General features: G+C 37.3%; 1 protein-coding gene across 3 annotated transcripts in view; it reads left to right on the plus strand.

The window, feature by feature from the left end:
• The first annotated feature begins 227 nt into the window (after window positions 1–227).
• The window catches only part of FNDC3A (fibronectin type III domain containing 3A), a 173,871-nt gene continuing 159,697 nt past the window's right edge, over window positions 228–14,401 (plus strand). Inside the window, exon 1 of one of the 3 annotated variants that reach the window (XM_059144894.1) lies at window positions 228–310. The gene's annotated coding sequence lies outside the window, so the exon portion shown is untranslated. Of the gene's footprint in view, window positions 311–609; window positions 905–979; window positions 1,591–14,401 lie in introns of those variants that run through there. The other 2 variants (XM_059144892.1, XM_059144893.1) reach the window with 2 other exon arrangements.

Consider the following 14,401-nt stretch of genomic DNA (forward strand, 5'->3'; position numbering starts at 1 on the left):
CACTAGTAAGCTTCGCGCTGTTGTAGAAATTAAGGTAATGGGTTTTCATGCGATTTGGCTGGGGAACAGACCAGGAAACTAAGCCCCACGTTTTCAACTGAAGTAATTATCTAAATATTTTTGCTTGCCGTAGAGATCCGGGGCTCTAAGTGTTTAGGATGGAAAATATCCAACCCACTTCGCTTGGCTTCCTATTCCTCGGGGGAGTGTCTTTAAAAGCACCTGCCAGCGTTAAGTTCTTGTGCTTTCCGAAAGAGGCTGACCCGGCGCGTCTCGGAGGGAGCCTTTTACAATCTGGACTGAGAATTGCGTGAGTGGCCCTAGGAAGTCAATTAACTCCACATTTCCCTAGTGTTGCTCTCCGGCTGGCCGCGGCAGATGCTAAGTCGAACCTAGCGCAACCAGGCCTCAGGACGGACCGTGCAGCCCCGGGAGGGCGGTGGGCGCCCTGGGAGCGGTAAGGGGGCGCTGGAACGCCCAGCGTTAGGGACTCGGCGGGCGACTCGCGCTCCCGGGAAAGACCCGCAGGGCTAGTAGGCTCCGGCGCGGGGCGGGAACGTGGGGTCCGGGCCGGCCGGGGGCGCCGTCGGCGAGGCTCGCGCAGCCGCACTGGGCGCGCCGATTCGGGGCTCCTCCTCCCGGCTCCGTAGTAAGCATGGCGGCGGCGGCGTTCGTGGTCCCTCGGGTGAAACAGAAAGCGGGAGCTACGCGGAGAGGGAGCGAAGAGCGGGGCTGAGGCGGCGCCGTCACTGCCGGAAAACCACCCCAACAGTCAGAGCGCCGGCGGCCGCAGCGGCCCCGAGAGCTGGCTCTGCCGCTGAGGTAGAGCGAGAACGATCAGGAACCCGAAGAAGAGGCGCCAGGGTAGCCGCCTTCCTCCGCCTCAGAGCGGCGTGACTCGGAGGTGAGAGCGCGGGCGCTCCCATCGGGAAAGGCGGGGGAGACCGAGCTGTCCCATTCCCGTCGCGGAGCAGGCGCCACGGAAACCGTTAGGCTGGGTCTGAGGGGCCGCGGCGCCGAGCGGGGATCGGGCCCGTCGAGGGGCCCGGCCCACCCCGTCCTGTGGGCGCGCTGTGGGCAGGGGGGAGTGGGGCCGGGGACAGGACCCGTCAACTTGTCGGCCACCTGCCGGGCCCGAGTCTCGCCCGCAGGCGCTTGTGGGGGGCGCGACTGCGGCCCCGCCACCAGCCGGAGGAGGCGGCGCGGGCGGCCTTCCCTCCGCTCCCCCCCGCCCCGGCCGGCGGTGAGCAGCGCCACTCGCGGAGGCTCAGGGGGTCGAGTGCGCAGCCCGCCGGAGAAGATCGCCGAGCGGCCGCTGTGCCTTAGGCTTCGGCCGCCAGGCAGTCGCCGGACTTGAACGTTTTTTTCTGAAGAGACTTTCCCCCGTTCATCTTGGGGTTAAAACCTCGAAAACCCGCCCTGGTGTGTTTGATCCTGTTTGGCTGGTGCCAGTACCTGGCCGTTCCTCTACGCGGCTGAGTTAACCACCTGTTCAGTCAGGAGGTTGACTGGAGGCTGCGGTCCTCGCCCTGTTTAACAACCTGGATCTTTGAACTTTTGACACGGCTGTGGAGGGACGCCATGCGTTAGGTAAAGGAAAATGAACACATAATTTTGTCATACAGTCGGGAGCACAGCGGGGGCTGTTGTAATTGAAGTAGTCGTTGATCGTTCCTTTATCAAACAGCGTTGAAAACCTTGGGATATTGGGGGGGGGGGTGTAATGGTTGCTGAGGTGCTAGGGATCTTGAATTAGAGATTTTCTTTTGTGAAATTTGTGTAAGTTTCTTTGGCCACCTTTGTGTCTGAGCATCTTCTAACTAAGAATAATAAGCTGGTAAGATTTTTTCATTTTTATTTATTTATTTATTTATTTTTTGCCTTGTTAATCTTCATATGTGTTTGGTGTGGACTTCTAAAACCGAGCAACATAATTGTTTCGTATTGTGGTCCCTCTTTTTAGTTCTTGTAACCAAAGTTGGAGTGTTTTTCTGTATTATAAGAGAAATAACTAAAGTTGAACTGTTACTATACTATTTTACCACCATGCTATTACCAGCACCCGAGCTAAACATATGCCACTTAAGAAGTTGGAGCCATATGTTAGGCAGCAACTAACTGAGATTTGTGACTGTGATCTTGTATTTGTGTATTTGCTAAATCTGTAATTCTTGCCATCGTGTAAGTTTTGTTTGAATCACCTAAAAATATTTCAGAGGAATGATTCCTCTGCCTTTTTGGTATTTTCTTGGTTGAATTGATTTCTCTCGAGTAATGAGATAAAGTGCCTATTAAGACAGACGGTGGGCTTAACAGAAAAGAGTGATAAAAGGATTTTTAACACATCTTTTGTAACATAGGACCTAAAATTTCCTTTCAGCTTTTTGGCCCACTGGTAGTTCTTGCCATCACTAATAATACTAGTTAGTGGGAAGAAAGGATAATTTAAGAGGAAAAAAAATCATTAAAATTTTTACAAATAACATTCTATTTTAAAATTTTAGCACTGTCCTTGTAAGTTTTACTGGTTTGTTTGTTTGTTTGTTTTCATTTTCTTCACAGATCATTTCTCAATTTTCTTAGGTAGGTTGACAGAAATTCTTTTATCCCAGGCTGGTTGCCATTAGCCACCTGTATGCTTTTGAATTAACTCCCTCTTTTTCCCTTTTGTCTCTCCTTTCAAAACCTCAAAATCATTGAATGTTTAGTGAATATAAACATTCTGGTTAACCCTGGCCTCAGTCAGATGTAATCATAAAGGCAGTTTCCTTCTTCCAAATTAATGATAAGCATTTGAAAAAACTGATGCTAGGATTATCATTTGGTGTAATCTGTGTCATCACTTCCCCTCATCATGTGAGTAATTGAGAGCTGATTCATATTACCATGCATTTAATAATTAATTTTTTGTTGTAAAATTTCTACAGTATAATATTAGGCATATTTTATTACTAATTAAGAAAACTGTTTCCCTCTTCTCTGACCAGCCAGGCATAGGTCAGGACTGAGAGACTGTAAAACCCAGGACAAAAAGAAGGAATATATGATTAGTATTCTCCTTGTCTTGTAGCTTTACTTAGGTAAAGAGCACTTAATTTATAATATGCAATATTTTTAGTTTAAACTCATGGGTAATGTATATGATTGTTTTAAAACTTTTGTTTTTATGTTTATGCATGCAAGTCTTGTGTACCTTATATTTAATAGTTTGATGAAGTACTAAAAACTTTTTTTTATATTCTGGGTGCATTTTTTTATGAAAATGAGTCTAGGTGTTATCATTAAGAGTGATGTAGGGATAGGCCCATGTTTTCCAATTTTATTAGCCAGGTAATCAATTGATAGGGGATTTTTTTTCTCATCTCTAGCACACTTCAAATAAATTTAGAATATTGAAAAATCTAAAGAGAATACAGTGTATGTCTATCCCATTGAATTGTTTAGTGCTTCAGTTATCACATTGCAAAAAAAAAAAAAAAAAAGGTCCTTATGGATATCAATGTCAAGAGCTGCTTGTTAAAAGGAAATTAATGGCCAATAGTGTTGAAAGGCAAATTTTGTTCTTTTAACTTATATTGTAAGCTTTTATAATTTTAATATTTTGATCTCATTTCAAAGTATTGTTCAGTGATCTTTTAATCTCTTGATCCTTATCTCTCTGTCCTTCTACTATTACAGTTTTGTTTGTCTTTCACATACACTTTCTAAGTTTGCAGTGTAACTTATCTTCTTCCATCAAGTTATTTTGTGGGTGTTATCTCTTTGGTATTTCCAATCACTTATCACCCATTACCAGTCCTCAGGTTATTTTTTCTCCAAGGTAGAGAGGTACAATTGGTAGATGACATGGGCTTAGAGGATGATGAGCTATTATTAAAGTGGGGATACTAAAGCAGTATATCTTTCCTTCAAGTTGTTTAGAAAATAGTTATGGATACTAGACTAACACACAGAAAATCATTAGCAAAAATATAAGCTGTTATTATTAAATTGTGTGGAAAAGACTGTAATTCGAGAGAAGGTGAGGCCACTGAAGGCTGGAAGATCATAGAAGGCATTTGGAAGAAGTCAGACTTGAAGCTTGGGGAAAACTTAGCAAAGGGAAAGACATTCCAGAAAAGACTGACATCCAGGGCTGGAAGTAGGAGCAGGGAGACCAGTCTGAGAGCATCCAAGGTTAAGTATTAAGAGGAAGAAAGAGAAGGTGGCCTACAGATTTTGGCTAAGCCCCAGGGCATGATCAAAAGGAATAGGCAGGGCTGGAGAAGATAATTTGGTTGTATCCTTAAGAACTCATCACTGAAAGAACTATGTGTCTACTTTGACATATTAATACCTTAAGCTTTATGTGTAAGGGATAGCTATATATGTTTTATATATGTGTGTTTATTACAGCTTAGATCAAGAATAGCAAACTTTTTCTGCAGACTGCCAGATAGTATTTTACACTTTGCAGTTTACTTGTAGTCTCTTCTGAGTATTCTTTTTTGTTTATTTTTTAAATGAGTTTTTATAAATATAAGAATCATTTTTAACTCAAGGGCCAAGCAAAAACAAGCTCTCTGTGGGCTGTATTTGGCTAGTGGACCTAGTTTGCAGACTTCTGGCTAATAATTGGACTAGGTAATTGTCCTTACAGCACATGAAGTGAGATGCCTTATATCATTTGTCTACATGGTTGTTTGGTGCTGTTTGTTATGAATGTCATTTATATTTGTTCCCTCTGTTATAGTAAAAATAAAGAAAATATGCAGAAATAACTATTACTGTAATTGTTATTTTGTGGCCAAACTTCTAGCAACAAACAGCCACTAGGTCTCAGAACTAGGAAGTGAAAGAAGAAAAACCTTTGAGCCAGGCCTTAGAGCAGTGAAAATAGTTACATCATGGCTTGATTTAAAATTTTGTAAGGCTAAGTATATCAACTGCCTTTTCTGATTTTACATAGTTTAAACTGAAACTGGCATTTTACAAACTTTGGCCAGGGTACTGGTGGCTTTTAAGAGATAATAGGGATCTGCTGGTAGGAAACCTTGTCTTTAAAAGTAGTCTAGGATGAGTTAGTGAGGAGGTAAATAGTTAAGTTAGATACCTTTCAGTAACTCCAAGAGTCACTGTGTTACAGAATAGGCTAATAATTGATATTTACATTGATGAGGTTGAGTCATCAAGAAAAGGTTGTGTCATGTGCAGATTAAGGTAAAGAAGACCTAGAAATCACTTTTAAAATATTTCCATTAAGGGATGCCCAGGTGGCTCAGTCAGTTAAGTGTCTGCCTTTGGCTCAGGTCATGGTCCCAGAGTCCTGGGATTGAGTCCCACATTGGGCTCCAACTCAGCAGGGATTCTGCTTCTCCCTCTGCCTGCTGCTCCCCGTGCTTGTGCTGTCTCTCTCTCTCTATCTGACAAATAGAATCTTAAAAAAAATTTTTTTTTAATTTTTTCCATTAAGATTATTTAAATATAAGTTATGGTAATTTAAAGGATAAGTATCAGTTATTTTGGAAAATTCATTTACATGGAATAGCTCTGTGAAGTTTCTAAATTTATAGATGTGTATATCTGAAGCAATTATTTCCTTCACATTGTGTTTCATATGCCATTACTAGGTGAATAGTGGTGCCTCGGGGTTATGGTTGCATGAATGAATTGGCTAGTCATCAAGAGTAATGACATCATTTTGTGTCATCAGGAGAGCCAGAATATGGCATAGAACATTTTTTGATCTGAAGGCATTAGTAAATATGTTCTATACATGAAGGATAGTATTAGGTGCTAGAAAAGAGCAAAGACGAGTAAGATGGAGAGTGGCCTAGATAAAATCAGTGTGTTTTCTTTTTTCCCCTCTTAAAAACATTAAAACCAACCAAACAAAACTTCAAAACTTAAGTTAATTTTTGTAATTTATTTATATTAACATTTCTCATACTTTGTAAATGTGTATACTGTCTTATATTGTAGGGTAGTACAAACCTTTTGAACGAAATTTAAAACTAAATTAAATTTCCATCATGAATTGCTACGTAAAAAAATTTGACTTTTTAAATTTTGCTTTAGGGGCACCTGGGTGGCGCAATGGTTAAGCCTCTGCCTTTGGCTCAGGTCATGATCTCAGGGTCCTGGGATCGAGCCCTGCATGGGGCTCTCTGCTCAGCAGGGAGCCTTCTCTCCCAGCCCCCAGCTTGCCTCTCTGCCTACTTGTGGTCTCTCTCTCTGTCAAATAAATAAATAAAATCTTTAAAAAAAAAATGTTTGCTTTAGAGAGAAATTAACAGTTCGGTTCCAACCTCCCTTTTGCCAGAGCCTAAAACAGCTGGATCATTCCAGCTATTCTGTTTTTTAGGAGTTTACCATGGATCTTAGTTCCAGCTTTACCCTTATTAGCCATATGATCTCAGATTAGCTTTTTTCCATCTTAAGTTCCCAGTCATTAAAATTGAGAAAAATACCTATCCTGTTTTCCCCACAAAAAAATTGTGAGCACCCAAAAAGATATTGGAAACCATGTAAACAAAGTACCAAGTAAATGCTTATATTAATCCTGCCATATTGGAAGCAATGCAGTTTTGTTTTTTGGTGGTTTTTTTGTTTGTTTGTTTTTTGTTTTTTTAAGTAACACCAGAGTGAGTTCAAGTTTTATCCTCCAAAGTTCTGCAGATGTGCTTCCACTAAACATTTAGTTCAATCAAAAGTTTTAACTGCTTTTTTGGCAAAGAGATTGCATGTAAAAGCTCTCTTTTCTATTCTTAATAATCTTTCATTGTGGTCCATATCCAATGCCTCTGTTCTTTTTGCAAGGGAGTACTTATCTTATATTCCAAGCAACTTCAGCTAGTCTTTTCTAGAGTGGGATAAAAATATGCAAAAGGGAATTCCTTAAGATTTTTTTTTTTCTCCAAGTGGAAGAAAGACTATTCCTGTGTATGGAGTAATAATATCCACTTGTTGAACTCTCATTGGTATTTAGGCCCTATACTTGGTAATTTTTTAAATCCTATACAGACATGCTGGATATATGGTAGTACTTTTATTTTACGGATGGAACTGTTACTTCTGATTCACTTTCATATCTCTCTTCCTTTCTAGCTTTTTGAGATCTCTTCTATTCTTAGTCAGAAATAAAAGTAAACTTGATGTGTACTTTGAAATAAACCTTGATATAAAAGTTACCTAAGTTTAATAAATTAGATTGTATTAATCAGCCTCTATCACAAATATCTAATAGATATTTTCTGTTTTCCTCCTTTAGAATCCACATTTCAATATACATTTGAACAGAATAAGTTAGAAAATATAGGTGATTTCTTTATTATTTAATTCCTCAGGGAGAGAAAAAAAAATCTTCCTACTTTGGGGATCCTATACAGGGGTTCATGTGCATTTTAAAGCACAGTTAATACTTCTCTTTAAAAACTAATGATGTGCTTTCTTTTGCAGAAATAGATATTCTGTACAAGAACTGCTTTTGAGATCAAGCTTGAAGGAGTAGTCATTTATATCAGAATCAGTTTTTCTTAAGATTTGCTTACATTCTTAAAGTGAAAATATTTATAGTATGTGATTTCATTTTCTAGGTTTTTTTTTGTTTGCTTAAGACAGGCATTCTCAATTTGCAGTTTTGTTCTTAAGACTTGATTTTTTCCATATAATATTTTCATTTGCAGTATATGCTTTCTTCTTATACTTTTAGTTAATAGTTTTTTATTTCTTCTATCAGTGTTGGGACCAGCAATTTCTGATACTTCAGATCAGTAGGTGCATTATTATTCTTCAAATGCCACTGTATGCTTGCAGTTATATTTTTTATAAATATTTATGTATTTCTTTTAGCGGGGAGGGACTGAGCTAGAGGGAAAGGGAATTCAAACAGACTCCATGCTGAGTGCTGAGCCTGACATGGAGCTCCATCTCAGGATCCTGAAACCGGGACCTGAGATGAAGCCAAGAGTTGGACGCTTAACTGACTGTGCCACCCAGGAGTCCCTGCAGTTATATTTGTTTAATCTGTTCCTTGAACCTTGTTAAAATTGGCCTAATGTGTGTGGTAGAGTAGCCTTGGAGAAAATGTAGGTGCAGTTTCCTTCTAATCCATCTTTCAGGCTGCTTCCAGGCTAGTATTTTCAAAAACATGAGTTTTATTCAAATCATTGCTCAATTTTAGATATTAAAATCATACCACAATTCTGCTGCATCAATTATAATGTCTTTGGTCTCTATTTCAAAGTATATAGTCCATTGATATCATGTGACTATATTTATTCCCAACTATGTAGTAGAAAGAACATACATTTTACAGTAGGCAAGTAGAGGTTTATTTGTTGGCTTCCTCCCTTATTGGCTGTATATAAACATGAACATGTTACTTACCTCTATGGGCCTTAGTTTCTTCACTTTAAAGAGGGGTAATAAGAGGCTCTAACACCTAGATAACCTGTTGTTCTTTTCACCATTTATTCATCTATCATTTGTTAATTCTTGAAATGTCCTAGATACTATGAATGTCACAAAGATGAATACTGTACTCCTTCCCTCTAGTAATTCACAAACTGGGATGAAAGGTAAAGACATATAAACAAATGCATATTTAAAAATAATTAAGGGTAAGTAAAATACCTCTTCTCTTGCCATTTTTTTCACTTATATGAATCCTTTTTGCCATTTAATACTGAACTGCCATGTTTCTCAATATCATGATTGTGTACATATCATACTATAGCATATATATTTCCTATCTGTCTCAGCTATTAGTTTATGAACTTCTTGAGTCAGAACAGAACTGCTGTCATTGGCAATTTTTTTTTTTTTGTATAAAGGGGCAGATAAGGTATTTGGCTGTATGGACTGTTACAACTACTTAACTGTGTTGTAGGAGCATTAAAACAGCCATAGATAAGTTATAAACGTTGGGTATGACTGTGTTCCAATAAAACTTTACAGAAACGGGACCAGATTTGGCTCACAGGCCTTAGTTTGGTGACCCCTGCCTGCCATGCTGCATACTCTATGCCTGGCAAATAGAAGGCACTCAGTAAACAATAAATTAACATATATTAAATCCTTCTATGTTCTGACTGCTGTTCCATACAACTTTATGTATATCAGTTTACTTAATCCTTAAAACAACCCTCTGAGGTAGATAATATTGTCATCTTTTTAAAAACGAGGAAACTGAAGTAGAAAGTAAAATAACATGACCAATATCACACAACTAGTTAGTGAAAGATTAGGGGTTTGAACCCAGGCACCCGACTCCAGAGCCTTGGCCAATTCCAATGTATTAAATCCTAGGAGTATAATATTGATTCAGTACTAGGAAACACATTGACATAATTCACTATATTCATGGATGAAAGAATAAAACTATATGATTATCTTATTAGTGCTAAAACTATCATTTTCTAAAATAAATTGTCCCTAATAACTGTTAATAGGAAATAACCTTGTAATGGGTCTCTATCAGAAACCTGTATTAAATGTCACAGTGAAATATTAGAAGGACTTCCGTAAAAAGATAGAAACGTACCATTTGTCCTAAAGTCTCAGCAAGTTCATTAAGAAGCAAGAAAAATAATTAACCTCTAAATAGGGGGTGTGTGTGGGATAAGGTGAGATATTATCACTGTTGGTATTTGTGGTTGGTATGATTACCTACTTAGAAAATACAAGATAGTCAACAGAAAATGATTTGAGTCACAAAGAGATTTCAGTAAACTAGCTGGCTATAACTTGGATTATTCTTTAACTTTATTTTTTTTTTAAGATTTTATTTATTTATTTGACAGAGAGAAAGATCACAAGTAGGCAGAGAGGCAGGCAGAGAAGAGGGGGAAGCAGGCTCCCCGCTGAGCAGAGAGCCCGATGCGGGGCTCGATACCAGGACCCTGAGATCATGACCTGAGCCGAAGGCAGAGGCTTAACCCACTGAGCCACCCAGGCGCCCCTGTTCTTTAACTTCCTTATACACCAGCAGTAGCCAACTATGAAAACAAAAAAGTAGAAGCTAAAATTATAAAATACTTAAGAATCTTCTAAAATATACAACAGCTACATAAAGAAAACTATAGGAAGATCTGAATGGATGGAGAGCATACTGTATTCCTGAATGTAACAACTTAATACCATAAAAATGGCAGTTCTCATCAAATGAGAAAATAGTCATTATAATCCTAATTAGATTATGGTAGGATTTTAGAATGGAATTTGACAAACCAATGTTTCAAGTTTTGAGAAGGTGAAATGCATAAGAATGGCCAAGTAAATTTCAAAAACAAATATAACAACAGTGAACATACCTATCAAAAGTCAAAACATACTATAAAATTACAGTTTTTTTTTTTTTTTTTTTTTTTTAAAGATTTTATTTATTTATTTGTAAGAGAGAGAGAGTGAGAGCGAGCACAGGCAGACAGAGTGGAAGGCAGAGTCAGAGGGAGAAGCAGGCTCCCTGTGGAGCAGGGAGCCCGATGTGGAACTCGATCCCAGGACGCTGGGATCATGACCTGAGCCGAAGGCAGCTGCTTAACCAACTGAGCCACCCAGGCGTCCCTAAAATTACAGTTTTTTAAAAAATAAAAATTTGGAGGAGGAATGAGCATGTTGATCATAGGAACAGAATATCGAATTCAGGAGGAACTCCATGGATACAGGAGAATGTCTTGTGTGATAAACTAGTGGTGGAAGAGCTACTCTATAAATGGTGTGGAACAATTGACTGTCCAGTTGAGGTAAAGATAATTAGGGACCCTCTTTGTGGTACTATCAAAACTAAAATCTAGATGGGCTAAATGTAAGTAAATAAAGTGGCAAAGTTTAGAAGTGAATTTTTTAAAACATTTTGGAGTAGAGAAGGCCTTTCGAGTGAGACATCAAACTTAGATGCCATTAAAAAAGGCAAGCAACTGAATTGCCAAATAACAGATTTGACATGTAATAGACAAAGCTAATATTCAGAGTATACAAGGTATGCTCTCAAATCAGTATGAAAAAAAAAAAAACTGGTAGAAAATAGAGAATGTAAGTTGGAAATTCATAGAAGTAGAAATAGAGATAGCCTATAAAGTTTTGAAGAGTTATTCAACCATGCTATTATTCTGAGAAATTCAAATGAAAACATCAGGGAGATAGGATTTTTTTTTTAAACCTTTGTATTAAAATGAACAAAAACTGGACAACCTTAATATTACTAAGTAAAATTGGAAAACAAAGTATAAATAATCTCATCTTTTTGAGGAGAAAAGTTCAACAGTACCTATGAACTTTAAAAGTGCTTTACTTCTAAACAGATTTTTTTTTCTGTATAAAGATACTGTCATGTTCATATAGAATATTATATGGATATTTCTTGCAGAGGGGGAAATGTAAGGAGAAAAATGGAAGCAGTTTCATTGTTCGACATTAGAATCGTTAAGTTATGATATGCCCTTATACGGTAGAATATTAGGCAGCCTAGAAAAGAATGGAAATAGATAACAAATGTACTTCTTTAAGAAAATATTACAGTATTTCACATGAAAAAGAAAGACACTGACTAATACATGTCATTTGGTTTATACAACAACCAAAAAAATCTAGAAAACCTTATATACACATAGGAAAGTGCAGAGAACAAGCCTAAAAGTGTACCTTTCCCTGTGGGTAGCTGTAGAAATGGAAGTTGAAATTAGGGGCAGGAGGAAGAATTTAAAATGATGACTATACATATGTTCTTAAGTATAAAATGTACAACTTTTGTGAGGTAGCAAAAATAATAAAACATAAGAAAGTTTGGATTTGGCAGTTATGATTAGTCCGTGTTAGAGCCACACCTTCTTGTTGGACAGTCTTGATTTATGTCTCTTTTTTCTGTGTAATTTTTAATAACACCTGCCTTCATTCACAAGCTTTCCATTTGGTGTCTAAAATCATTGGTGCTTTAAAACTAGCACTTTCAGCATAGCAGTGGGTCAGAAACTGTTACCATAGATTAAAGAAGCAAGAATTATAGATAAGTGATTTTCAACCTTTATAACCTTACCTGCAAAACAAGACAATTTTAGTGTACTTTATTTTCTGAATATTTATTATAAAAGCAATTTTTCAAATGTAAAATTACAAAATTGAATATAGTTTTCAAGTCTGTTTTGTCTAGATATTTTTATTCCTCACCCCCTTTCAGTATTAGAACCTAATATTTTAAGAAAGTTGGTGGTAAATTCTAGGATTGATGTCATCAGCTTGAGCTAAAGGTAGACTAAAAAGAAGGAAAATTAAAAAAAAAAAATAAAAAATGATCCCCCCCCCTTCACTTTTCCCTTTGAGCCTGTTGGTGGGTTTAAGGAAGGCACGTATTGCACGGAACTGGGTGTTACAGGTAAACAATGAATCATGGAACACTGCATCAAAAACTAATGATGTATTGTATGGGTGACTAACATAACAATAAAAGTTTTAAAAATAAAAAAATTTTAAAAAGATGGGAGAAGATGAGCGTGTTCAGAGGCAATAATATTTAACTCAGGCATAATAATAGATTTATAAACAATGAATCTGTTACCTCCGAAAGGGCAATGTTAAAACATTGGGTTCTACAGACAAATCTTTCTTATAAGAAATACAGAAATGTTTCTTGATTTTCTCATGATGTCTTATAAAATTCTCTATTTAGAAGGAAATGTTAAATATGGTGAAATTACAGTGAAGCTACTTCAATAGCTTTTACAGGGGAATACAAGCTCTTCTGTTGCAAACCTAGATGCCAAGGCGTTAATTCTGGTCAGAAAATATTCAGAAACAAGAGGTTTTAGTCTTTAATTCAAAGTCATCCCAATACCTATAAGCAAGAATTTGAAATCCTAAAAAAGCAAAGTGAATATAATATATAAGCCAGCACATTTTATAAGGACAATAAAGTATTTGTAGATGAAAACAGAATTGCCTCAGATATAATTACCTTGGGCTCTAAAGGTAACCCAAGTGCTCTGAAAACATGAGCTAGAACTGTAAAATGGGATTTAAGACAAGGGCACTTAGAAAAAAAAAATTGTTGGTCTTAATTATGTGTACACTCTCTGTCCTTTAACAGATTGGGGTTGATTTCTTAGAAGCAACTCCTGCTCTCAGTTCCCATGGTTTCCTGACTGGATGTATCTTTTTTATGTCTTTTTCATCAGAAGTGCCTTTGAAGTCTATTTTAACCAGATTTTCATGTTAGTATTAAGGTGTGATTTCCTAGTGGGGCATGGGAGCTTTATCTCCAGAGGGCCTAATTAAATTAAGTTATATATAATGTGTCTGGCATTGGAGAATAATGGTAGTGGCCATCAACTTCTCCTTCTTTTTTTAAACCTCTGTTCATTTATGTGGGATAAAAGTCTGAGACCCACCCATCCTACACATTTTACTTCTTCCACCTTTCCAGTGGACAAGGAATTAGAAAATAAGTTATAGTAAATTTGTTGCTAATGATCTATATAAATTACCACCTACCTTATAAGGAAATGTATTTTATATACAAGATATGTATTTGCCTTTATTAGGTTAAACCGCCCGGCTAGCTCAGTTGGTAGAGCATGAGACTCTTATTAGGTTAAACCATGTGAAATCGTGTTATTTTAATATTTTTTACCTTAGAAATGACAATTTCATATGGTTCATTACAGAAAAATGCCCTATAAACATTGCCCTATGTATAAAAACAGGTTATTGCACTTGCAAGAAAAATATGTTGTAAGTTATTTAAATAGCATAAATTTATAAATAGCAGATCAATGAACCATATATGCCAAATTAGGTTTATAAATACATCTACTTAAACAACAAGGCAAACTTATAAGCCAAAAACATCACTAACGTATATATGCATCGTTGTACACTATTGGGTTATTTAACCTTCTCCAGAAACCAAATTGAATGGGAATAATAAAGCTAACCGTATATTAATTTATAAATAAAAGCTCCTGGACTTGAGAACCATGACCTACTAAAGTCACTGCAAAAACCAGGGCAATCAAAGAGGGCACTGATGATAGATAGATAAACAGATAGTAATGTATCCTTCTGCAAATTGTGGGAATCCTCTGACTGTATTGCAGCTGAATGTCTTAGCAGTGAAGTAGAGGCCCAAGTAATCTTTTGAAATGTGTTAATTTTACTTCATACATTCTGTTAACAAATTTTATTAATAAGAGCTCATTCTGCAGGTTGCTAGTAAGTAACATTTGGTCTGACACAGAATTAAAGTCTTAAAAAATTCTGTGTCATTTGTCCAAAGCATCTGTAAAAAGAACATTGATTTTTCTTTTAGTTCAGTACATATCAAGAGCACACGGCCAATTGGTGAACCCTGGACCATATTTTTTAAAAATCATGCTTTTAAAGCGTGGCCATTTGGTTTCTATTTATAATAAATTCACTCACCTTTCTA

The sequence above is a fragment of the Mustela lutreola genome, chromosome 13, assembly GCF_030435805.1.
Source record: "Mustela lutreola isolate mMusLut2 chromosome 13, mMusLut2.pri, whole genome shotgun sequence".
Lineage (NCBI taxonomy): Eukaryota > Metazoa > Chordata > Mammalia > Carnivora > Mustelidae > Mustela > Mustela lutreola.